Genomic DNA, 11,677 nt, shown 5'->3' on the forward strand with positions numbered 1-11,677 from the left:
AACCTTTGTAAAGATTCGAGGGGCAGAGGATGCTCCAAGTGGATAGGAACATGAAGATACGTGTCCTTCAGGTCTATTGTAGTCATGAATTGACACTCCTGAACTAAAGGGAGATTAGAACGGATAGTCTCCCTTTGAAGGACAGAACCATGAGAAATTTGATGAGACACTTGACATTTAAAATGGGCATGCAATATGAAAAACCCAACCCACCACGTGGATTCAATCCCATGACCTCCTGCACTAAGCAGGGAAACTAATCTCCAAGCTGCAGCATTGCTCGAAAAAGATCTCTCTTTCTTGGAAACCACGCATAGGTTGGAATAGATTATGATTATTATCGGTTATTTGTAGAGCGCCAACAGATTCTGCAGCGCTATCCGAGACCTTGTTCTTTTTGGTCTCCAGATAGGGGACATATCAGATATTAAACTGATAACAACAGATACTACACTTGATCTTAGCCAAAAGGCAGAGAAGCAATTGTCATAGGAACTGGTATCATATTTTTTTTTTAAACACCATGCTGAGGCAGTTACAGAATATAGGACAACATGCAACAGTCCTAGGCACAATTCCGTCTCGCATGGGATATATCAAGATCCTATCTAAACAGATAAGAAGAATAAAATTCCTTTGAGTCCTATATATATAAAAAAAATATTGTATAAACAAAATCAGAAATCACATCAGATCTTGAAGATTAATAACAGATGTAATAACATCAAAGCACCACAAGATGGCGCTAAATACCAAGGAATAACTGAAAAACAGAGATTTTTTGAACAGGGAAAATTAACATATGCCCTGTAAGGGGGAATTAAATTTAACCCCCTTTCTGTATATTTTAACTCCAGACTAGGAGTAGAAACAAAGGAGTCTGAACTCCACAGAGTAGAAGAGAAAGACTGACACAAGGACTTAATGAAAACTCTAAAAAGTTTCTCATACTAACCCCTTAGTCAATACTAGATCTCACCGGAGGTACTATGGGACAGTGGGAGTGCTAAAAGAGAACACTCCCCAAGTAGAGGGAACACAAAAAGGCACATAAAAAGCGAAAATAAATATAGGATAGCTGCTAAAACCTGTGATCCTATAAAAGCCCCCAGAAAGTCCCTCAGTACAGATACCAGTACATGCAATGAAAAACACTGTATTAGAAAGAATCAGTGCACATTGCTTTCCCAAAGTAAGAGAACGGAGAAACAGACACTAGTATACTCTGTATTAAAGTAGTACTGCCGCGTCCGTTATAAAAAGGGCAGGATTCTCTTTTTGAAAAGAGACAAGCAAAATGGCGCTATAACTCAGATTTGCAACCAATACTGATTTGCTCTGAAGCCCCATTAAGGTCTATTCATTGGCGGTAGATTAATAAACATACTAAGCTAGTTACGCCAATAAAACTTTCTGAGACCACAATATGCCCACAAGAACTGTATTACCTAGGAGAAAATGTAAAGCTCCTTAAAAGGGCACGTTCCAGCGGAACTAAAATTAGCTCAACAGCTTATCCCTAAGGAAGTCTCAGCGCAAAAGCTGCCGAACACTTGTCAGCATAAGACACCATTACTGCTGAGGAGCATGCCAAAGAAACTGTCTTGCGGTGGGAAAGAAAAAACGGCTTAACCTGAACACCGCCGCAAGACAGACTTCCAGCATCTAAGGGGTCCCCAGTCCCCAGTGTTAGAGGCATGCTTGATACCACCAGCATTGGATTGGAACTCTCATGGATAGGATCTGGACTCTCATATGGTATATGTTACTTCATCCTTTAACGGGGTGTAGGGCAAGGTGTCCATAGTAGAAGGCATATACATTATTAAAAGCATTGCCACCCCATGTTAATGTTCAGTCCCTTGGGTGCCAGGTTCCCCAACTGGAAGATCCATCATCTTTCTTTTTGAAGGAGGATCCTGGCTCTGTTGCCTCCTCTCCGTAAGGGGGGACATGGTCAATGATCCGGAATCTAAGATCATTCACAGAGTGTTTGGCCTCAAGGAAGTGTCGTGCCACTGGTTGTTCGGCCTTTCCAGAGTGGAGTGCTTAGTGTATAGTTGAGTGGTGATTGGCCATCCTAGTGTGAGCATCATCACAAGTCTTTCCAGTATAGAATTTGCAGCATGAGCAATGTAGGAGATAGATGATGTGTGTTGTAGTGCATGTAACAAAATGATTAATCTGATACTTCTTCTTATCCGGATGTTGGAATGACGAGTCGGTAAGCATGCTGTTGCACGTCACACAGCTTGAACAGTGGAAGCATCCTTTCTTTTTCTTTAGCCATGTTCGGGAGGGGTCCTCAACTAAGATGTCAGTTTTAACTATAAGGTCACGCAATTTGCGTCCTCTCTTATATGCAACCCTTGGTGTACCCCAGGTGGTAAATGGCAAATTAGGGTCAGCTTGAATGATTTTCCATTCATCACGGATGGCTCGGACAATCTGGTTCTTGTCCGGCATGTAGGTCGTGACAAATGTGAGGCGGAGTTGGTCATCATATTTCTTTGAGTCTATGGTGTGGAGGACACTTTGTTTGCTCTTGTTCAGCAATGTAGGTTTGTATCCCCTCTGTTTGAATCTGTCATTTGGCTACGTGTAATTCACAATTTTGCTGGTCTGTGTTTTTCCTATTATTACTCTTTGTAATTGGGCTTTCGGGATGTTGTGTACCAGTGAAGGTGGATGGCAACTATCAGCCCGGAGTAACAAATTCCTGTCAGTACTTTTCCTATAAAGTGTTGTGCCCAGCTTGTTGCCAACTTTGAATACCCTAACATCCAAAAAGTCAATCACTTCAATGTGGGCATGGTATTGAAATCTGATTGTGCTCTCAATGTGGTTAAGGTCATCTACCCACTGTTTGAGAGATTGTTCATCGCCTTGCCACACAAGAAAGAGATCATCAATGTAGCGGCAGTACAGCTTGATGCGTTCATTAGTGAATACCTACATTGTGTTGGTTTCATAATCTGCCATAAGTTGGCCAGGGATGGGGCCACATTGAACCCCATCGCTGTCCCGTCAAATTGCAGATAGTAGGTCTTTTCAGAAAGTAATTTTTGGAAAGGCAATCTATAAGTAATTCAATCAACACTTTTTCAGCCGGACACACATAGGGGATGAGTCGAAGACATCTTCTGACCGTGGCGATTCCCAGATCTTGTGGTATAACAGTATACAAACTGGAGACGTCTACACTAGAGTCACCAACAGGTCTGTGGTGTGGATGTTGGTGACTTGTGTGATCATGTTAATGAAGGATGAAGAATCCTGGATATAAGACTTAATTTGTTTGACCCAGGGTTGGAGGTGGAAGTCAACAAACTGTGCTAATGACTGCAGAAGGGACCCTCTTGCCGCTACAATGAACCTCCCTGGTGGTCTAAGGCCATCTTTATGCACCTTGGGAAGTGTGTATAACACTGGAGTGATGGGATGGTCCTGTTAAAGGAACTTGGATTCTTGATCCGTAATCATATTAAGATGTACCCATGTGGAAAGTTTGAGATCAATTTCTTGCTTAAATCTCTGTGTAGGTATCAAACGATACAGCATACAGTAAATTTCACTTTGGTGCACGTGAAGACCCGGGGTTGTTGCCTTAACTCCCTAAAGGGTAATCAATGATGCAATGGTCCACAGCACTCCAATATAAAAGTTCACTTTATTGTAGGCAAGATAAAACAGAACAGTGACATTTCGGGGTTATCCCCTTAATCTTACATATTGTGCAGTGAATTCAAACAGCTTATAAAGGTATTTTGGCGCCAGATGCTTTATTCTTAAACCTCTGCCATCTATTGGAAACTGGATGTAACTGCAGTCACAATATTTGTGTGTTAACCCTGCAATGTATTTAATCTTTGTAATACTCCCCATACTGTTTACTTTCATCGCCAATCGCCAAACTGTTTCAAATATATTTATACAACATTAAAAACAATGAAAGTAAACAGTATGGGGAGTATTACAAATATTAAATACATTGCAGGGTTGGCACACAAAGATTATGTGACTGCAGTTACCTCCAGTTTCCAATAGATGGCAGCAGAGGTTTTAGAATGAAGCACCTGGCGCCAAAATGCCTTTATAAGCTGTTTTAAATCACTGCATAATATGTATGATTAAGGGGAGAACCCCAAAACGTCACTGTTCCGTTTTATTTTGCCTAAAATAAAGTTAATTTTTATATTGGAGTGCTGTGGACCATTGCATCATTGATTACTTGTTTGGGAGTTAAGGCAGCAACCCAAAGTAAAATCCACTGTATGCTGTATTGTTTGATACCTACACAGTTTAACGGCTGCCAGGATACGTGCACACAGTGGAACAAGGATGAGTACTAACGATAAGGAATCTGTGGGCACAGATGGAACAAACGTATTTGCATATACTGAACTAGATACGGCACGCATTACTACCCTATCCAAAGGATCCAGAGACTTCATGCGGGTGGCTCCGGTGGAGAATGTAAGCAAGAAGTATGAAGCACTGAGATGCAAGTATATCAAATGGTATCTCCACGCCACAACTTTATCTGAATATTACAGGGTCAAGAGGATCCCCAGGGGTCTTAGAATGAGCACCTGCCCTACGCTCCATAGCCAAAATAAGGAGTACTGTGATAAATTTGAGGCCATACTAAATAACTGCTCCCATGATTTGATGGTAAACACAGTGGAGTCGCTCTTGAAGGAAATGTAGGTCCACGATTAAAAGATAAAGACAAGCAAAGAGGAACTTACCAGAATAATGACACCGGAGAATCTGGTTAAGTTGGAGCAACAGATTGATGAACACACATCGAAATTTCAGTAGGAGATCAAAGGAACAAAATTCCTACGCAATGAGGAGGATTACAGACAAGGCAGCGTGTATAAGTGGCGTCATGGTTCCCAAGGCAACCCGAGTAACCAGCCGGAAGCAAACGTAAAGCCAACCAAAGAGGGGGACATAAACGTCATGGGGGAGGAGCTGGTGACGTCGGCACTCAGGAGAGCTCCTCGGAATCGTCAGCAGCATCCCCTTTGGAGGAAAGTTAAGAGGAGGACAGCGTAGAGGAGGACACAAACATCAGAAAAGGCAGAGCCTTGCCCAGACGATCCAACCGGAGGAACAAACACCAGACACCCAAAAGTAAAATGTGATGAAAATACTGTGGTAAATACATCCAAGTATGAACTTTCGCAACAGGAGGTTAAAATGCTCAACAAGGGCTTGTCATATTGCTCTATGACAGACACTGACTTTTTTGAGTTGGACAAAGACATGCAGAGATTATATCGCAATACTAAATTGAAAATATGGCATTCTTTAAAGATTAACAATAATCCAGCAGCTTTTTCTATACAATATGATGAAAAGGACTGGTCTTTGAAAAATCTGTGTTTATATAAAAAAGTACCTTTAATCCTGTTATAAATTACCATAGTATGAATACATTTGTCAAACTAGTAAACAAAGAAGTGCATGAATTAAAAGATAAGGTGAAGCATGCAAAAGTTTTCGGTAAATATGTTCCTAAAGGTAACAATCATTTTACTAAAACTGACAGTCACTTATGAATCTTAAAAATAACTAACATCATATTGAAGGGAGCTGATAAGGGAGGTGCCACCATGTTGCTTGATAAAGATTATTATATCTCCTAAATTATTACATAACTGAATGATACTAAAACATATAGGGTCTTGTCACATAGTCCAATAGTTGAAATTCAAAAATAAATTAAGAGTGTCCTTGATAGAGGTTTAGCACAAGGCCATAATGACAAACAATTAATGGATTATCTGATGAGTAAAAGCCCAAGAACCCCAATTTTTTACACGGTACCCAAGATACATAAAGATGTAGAAAGATCACCTGGCAGGCCTATAGTCTACAGTGTGGATTCAGTGTACATAATTATCTCTACATTTTTAGATAAGATACTCCAGCCAGAGGTCATTAAGATGTCTTCCTATTTGAAAGATACAGGGGACGTCTTAAATAAAGCAAAGAATTTAGAACTGAATTCTGAGAAAATCTAAATTATGCTTACCTGATAATTGCATTTCCATTGTGGGGAGGAGAGTCCACGACTTCATTAATTTCTTGTGGGAATTAAGAACCTGGCCACCAGGCAAAGATACCCCAGCCAAAGGCTTAAATACCTCCCCCACTTCCCTCATTCCCCAGTAATTCTGCCGAGAGAACAAGGAAAGTAGGAGAAATATCGGGGTATAAATGGTGCCAGAAGAAAAAAAACTAAATTTAGGTCCGCCCACCAGAGCAACAGGCGGGAGCTGTGGACTTTCCTCCCAACGATGGAAAGGGAATTATCAGGTAAGCATAATTTATATTTTCCATCTAAAAGGGAGGAGAGTCCACGGCTTCATTCATTACTTGTGGAAACAAATACCCAAGCTCTAGAGGACACTGAATGAAAATGGGAGGGCAAGAGGTGGACCCTAATCTGAGGGCACTACAGGCTGTAAAATCTTTCTCCAGAAAACTGCTCCCGTTGAAGCAAAAACGTCAAACTTGTAACATTTTGTAAAGGTATGCAAGGAGGACCAGGTAGCCGCCTTACAAATCTGCTCCATAGAGGCCTCATTCTTGCAGGCCCAAGAAGAAGCCACAGCTCTAGTCGAATGAGCAGTGATCCTCTGAGGAGGTTTATGTCCCGCTGTCTCGTAGGCTAAGTGAATCATGCTCCTCAACCAAAAGGACAAAGAAGTTGCAGAAGCTTTCTGCCCCCTGCACTTCCTTTAATGCACCACAAAAAGAGATGTAGTCTGTCTGAAATTCTTCGTAGTGTCAGTATATGGCCGGGTTATAATACAATATATTTAATAATTATTCTTTAAAATAAACCCCCAATAAAAATGCATATACAAAACAATAACATTTATGTAAATTCCTAAATTCTTTATATTAGTTAAAATTTATAGACACATTGAATTATATTTCTAGAAAACCAGATATGAATCAAATTAAACACGTTTAAACTGTTACAATATTATTTACAAAGCAAACCAAATGTACCTGTAGAATTAACCTTATTCACAATTGAATTGCATTACATCACCACAATGAAATACCAGAATCTTCTGTTATTAACCAATAACTCTAGTTCAGTGCTCAATATGGATTACCCACTTACTATGCTTAATTAATAACTACCAGGGATATAATCACAATAACCAGTTTGCGTACAGCTCTGAAAGAATTCACTATAATAACTGACTTTTAAATCTGGAGTATAAAACCCTGTCTAAGAAATAATTTATTTAGCAATAATGACTAGTTAAGACTACACAGGACTATGAAACACAAGCTTAAAATACTGAGTGCCCCTTTAAATCTATTAACGGCAATTTGACTGTAACAATAATTAATGTATTTGCTTTAAATTATCAAATTATATACTTAATTTATTATACTTTACCAGATCACCAGTTTGAGAATTCAGTTAATATCCAAATATGTCTATCGTCATATGCTTAGAGGAATTATGCACATTTGTGAGAGAATTAATCTTAATAGTCTCTTAGCCACAAAGAGTGTCCCAACGTATTTGTCTTACGGAAAACTGTGTTCTCACACTGGTCCCTCTTATAAGCAAAATGGCAGCAAGCAGGATTGCAACAGTTACCAACCAAAATTTTTCCACCAAGATCCCTTTCTGTCTGTGCCAGGAGCTTTTTGTCTGAGACAAGACTCCTCATCTCTTAATCATTCGAAAGATTTGGGTATGCACTTTTCTCTGATTTGCTACTGGGAAATTTTATTTTCAACAGCCAAATGCCTTTTGGCTGTAATACCGGATTTAGGATATCGGGGGCAGCAGACAGAGACAACAGTTTCATTCAAATATTGCTACAGTTAAATTATCCAATCTTATAAAATTTCTATCATATACACAATTTCTTTATATTAATAAACCTGTCTGGTCATATTTTAATATACATGGATTATATTTTGTCATCTTTCCTGATTATTTTAATATGAAACATCAGTATTATTTCTAACATCATACTATTATTATCTTTAAATCCATTTAAAATTGCATTTGATTATTTTCTTATATTTATATAAAAAAAACAGGATATTACACATACAGTATACCTCTTTCTGATTGCGTAAAACATATTACACGATTTATGGGATGATAACACGTGTATTTGTTAAATGCCTGAAAAAAATTAAAAGAATAGGTCACTAACAGTGGACATTTTAAATTTACTATATTGCTATTTATTAAATCAGCATATGTATCCCAATTTGTCCTTTAGATGTCTGAAAGATAGAAAAAATATATAAATATGTTACATATTTTAAAGTGGGACTATTACAATTGCCATTCAATTCTCTACAATCTGAATTGCATTATAGACATTTAATACAGTCTATGGCATATATTTAATGTTTGAGATTTAAACATAAATTGTGATTCAAAAATGAGTTCAGATGTCCTATGTGTATTTAGATCTCAGCAGGGATAATTTATCATGTAGATGGTAAAAACTACAATTCTTTGAGCATGTTTGTATATGTAACCATTCCCACAGACAGACCGTCTATTCCCTACAGGGGGCCTGTGAGTTCATTATCCATCTTGGGCAGGAAACCCATATATGGGCATACACTTCTGAGGCACCATCATGCTAATATTTACTTTGAATTAATTATCTGATCTAAGATTTGCAATAGACAACCATATAGATGACCATCTTTTTGAAGTAATTTGTCTTTCTTTGAAATGACTGCCTGAACTTAACTAGACCAAAATGTCTTCCCTTTGTTCTCACCTGGATGCATTGTAATTTTGCATATTGAATGGGGGGAGGATTGAATTGTGGTCAGCCAGGCATCTAATGTCTTACAAATAAATTAATCATTTGGTGTAGACAGCCATATATATTAAATAATATATATATGTATATATACATTATTTAATAACATTCAGATACCCTGACAGTAGCCTGAATATAGAACTTAAAAGCTTGAACCACATCCAAATTATGAAGTAACCTCTCCTTAGGAGAAGAGGGGTTAGGAAACAAAGAAGGAACAACGATTTCCTGATTTATGTTACGGTTAGATACAGCCTTGGGAAGGAATCCCAAACCAGTACGAAGAACAGCTTTATCAGCGTGAAAAACACCAGATAAGGAGGTTCACATTACAAGGTTGCCAACTCAGATACTCTGCGAGCCGATGCAATAGCTAACAGAAATAGAACCTTCCAAGAAAGAATCTTAATGTCAACAGAGTGCATAATTTCAAATGGAACCCTCTGCAACACCTTCAAAACCAAGTTCAAGCTCCAAGGAGGAGCGGATTGTCTAAAAACAGGCCGGATTCTGGACAAAGCCTGAACAAAGGACTGTACATCAGGAAGCTCAATGAGCCTCTTGTATAATAGAACAGACAATGCTGAAATCTGACCTTTCAAGGAACTGGCGGCAAGCCCCTTCTCCAGTCCATCCTGGAGAAACAACAAAATCCTGGATACCTTAACCTTGTGCCAAGGATATCCATGCTTCTCACAACAGGACAAGTAAGTCCTCCACACCTTATAAAAGATGTGACAAGTGACCGGCTTCCTGGCCTGAACAAAAGTAGCAATCACTCTCTCAGAAAACCCTCTCTTGGCCAAGACTAAGCATTCAATCTCAACGCAGTCAGCATCAGAGAATCTAGATTTTGATGAAATTTAATGAAAAGGACCCTGTACAAGCAGATCCCTGCGTCAGGGTAACCTCCATGGAGGAAACAATGACATCCCCACCGGATCCGCAAACCACGTCCTCTGCGGCCACAACGGAGAAAGCAGAATAGCAGTAGCTTGCTCCTGCTTGATGCGGGCCATTACACGAGGTATATGTGGCAACGGTGGAAAAATGTAAACTAGGTTGAACCCCCAAGGTACCGCCAAGCCATCTATCAGCTCTGCCTGGAGATCCCTGGAACGAGACCCGTATCTGGGTAGCTTGCAATTCAGTCTGGATGCCATGAGATTTATCCAGAGTCCCCCATTTGTGGCAAATGTCCACAAACACCTTGGGGTGGAGAGACCATTCTCCCAGATGGAAGAATGAAAATCCGCTTCTCAGTTGTCCACACCCAGAATGTGGATTGCTGAGAGTGAGCAGTTGTGGGACTCAGCCCATTCCAATATCCGAGAAACCTCCCTCATCGCTAGGGAGCTTCTCGCCCCCCCCCCCCCCTGATGGTTGATGTAAGCCTACCAAGGTAATGTTGTCTGACTGGAATCTGATGAAGCTGAATGACCCCAGAAGAGGCCACGCCTTCAGAGCATTGTAGATTGCTCGAAGTTCTAGAATATTGATTGGGAGGAGAGACTCGTCTCGAGACCATCTTCCCTGTGCCATCCTGGCACCCCAAACAGCTCCCTATCTTTCCAGACTCGCGTCCGTGGTCACAATCTCCCAGGACAGTCTCAGGAAAGATGTCCCTTGGAACAGTTGTTTTCCGGACGGATCCACCAAGAGAGGAAGTCCCTTGTCCGATCATCCAGAGAAATCTGTTGGGAGAGGTCTGTATGATCGCCGTTCCACTGTCTCAACATACACAACTGAAGAGGTCTGAGATGGAACCTGGCGAATTGAATGACATTAATGCTGGACACCATGAGCCAATCACCTCCATACTCTGAGCCACAGAGGGACTGGAGTAGGACTGAAGGGCAAGACAGGCAGATGCAATCTTCCTGCATTGCTGATCTGTAAGAAATATTCTCATGGATATAGAATTTATTATCGTTCCCAAGAACTCCATCCTGTTGCTGGGAATCAGGGAGCTCTTTCCTGGGTTTATCTTCCAACCGTGAGATTGGAGCAAAAGCAGAAAGGCCCTTGAGTGGTCCTCTGCAAGGCTGAACGATGGCACATGGACTAGGATATCATCCAGATAGGGCGCTACAGCAATGTCTCTGGACCTGGCTACTGCAAGCAGTGCCCACAGAACCTTCATGAAGACTCTCAGGGCCGTCGCCAGACCAAAAGGAAGGGTCACAAATTGGAAATGTTGATCCAGAAACGCAAATCTCGAGAACCTGAAGTGATCCCTATGGATTGGCACATGAAGGTAGGCATCCTTCAAGACTATTGTCATCATGAACTGCCCCTCTTGAACTAGGGGCAGAATAGATCTGATCGTTTCCATTTTGAACAATGGAACAGACAGAAACTTGTTTAAAAATGTTAGGTCTAGAATTGTGCAGAATGAGCCCTCCTTCTTTGGGACCACAAAAAGGTTTGAATAGTACCCTAGACCCCTTTCTGCTGGGGGTACTGGTACAATAACTCAGAGAGAAAAGAGATCCCTCATACGGTCTGGAAGACAGATTTGACAAGAGGAAGCTGCCCCATGGGCGGATGAGTTCTGAACCCTATCCTGTATCCTTGGGCAACAACCTCCAGAACCAAGGGTCCTGAACTTCCTGAAACCAGGCCTCTGAAAAGAGAGATAATCTGCCCCCTACTTGGTCTGGAGACCAGTCGGGGGCCACCCCTTCATGCCGACTTTGTTTTGGCGGGCTTCTTGTTTTGCTTGGACTTGTTCCAAGACTAAGATGGCTTCCAAGCACCCTTGGACTGATCCGCTTTTGTGGCGGGCTGCTGGCGTGGGTCCTTATACGCACGAAAGGGACGAAAAGTAGATC

The 11,677-nt window shown here is 40.7% G+C and overlaps 1 pseudogene; it reads right to left on the reverse strand.

Annotated features, from left to right (window-relative positions):
* Positions 1-360: 360 nt before the first annotated feature.
* Positions 361-484, reverse strand: LOC128636818 (uncharacterized; annotated as a pseudogene).
* Between the last annotated feature and the right edge of the window lie 11,193 nt (positions 485-11,677).

Source organism: Bombina bombina, chromosome 7 (assembly GCF_027579735.1).
Source record: "Bombina bombina isolate aBomBom1 chromosome 7, aBomBom1.pri, whole genome shotgun sequence".
Taxonomy (NCBI): domain Eukaryota; kingdom Metazoa; phylum Chordata; class Amphibia; order Anura; family Bombinatoridae; genus Bombina; species Bombina bombina.